Source organism: Galeopterus variegatus, unplaced genomic scaffold (genome assembly GCF_000696425.1).
Source record: "Galeopterus variegatus unplaced genomic scaffold, G_variegatus-3.0.2 Scaffold443, whole genome shotgun sequence".
NCBI lineage: Eukaryota > Metazoa > Chordata > Mammalia > Dermoptera > Cynocephalidae > Galeopterus > Galeopterus variegatus.
Genome location: NW_007726554.1, coordinates 219,011 through 219,778, shown reverse-complemented (window position 1 = coordinate 219,778; position 768 = coordinate 219,011).

Sequence of the window (768 nt, the reverse complement as noted above, 5' to 3'; positions counted from 1 at the left end):
AAAAAAACACGTTTTCTGAGAATCACAGTAAAGTGAAGCACAATAAAATGAGGGATGCCTCTAGATAATACGCCAAGAAAAAGAATGAAATTATAAAAATGCTCAATTAATGTACAAAAAAACATCAAGAAAGAACAAAGGAACAAAGAGATGGGACCATCTCTTTGAACAGAACAGAAGTGCAAAATCATAGACACAAATATACCAGATCGAGAATCATATCAAATCTAAATAGTCACAATGTGCTTATTAAAAAGCACATTGTAATACTGAACAAAACAAAACCCCCCCAAAAAAACAAGCATATGTTGCCTACCAGAAATGTACTATAAAGAAACAAAAGGATGAAAAGATATGTACCACGCTAACACTAATAAAAGGGAAGCTAATAAAGCTATATTAATATCAAAGTAATTTCATCGCAGAGAAAGTTCTATCCTAATGACAAGTGTGCCAGTCTACCAAGAGGATGTGGCAGTTATAAATGTTTATCTAAAAATGGAGCTTCAAAATAATGAAGCAGAAACAGAACTACAAGAAGAAATGTGAGAAATTGGTTAATGGGCACAATGAATGTTTATGATTTGTAATGATGAGTCAGCTCATTATCCTGATTTGACCATCACATATTGTACACGAGTATTGATTCTGTACTCCACAAATACATATAAATTAAGTTTCAATAAAAGTAAAAAAAATATAGTCAGTGATTTACATACCTCTTTTTCATTAATTTTTCAACAAGTTATAAACACACACATACACAAA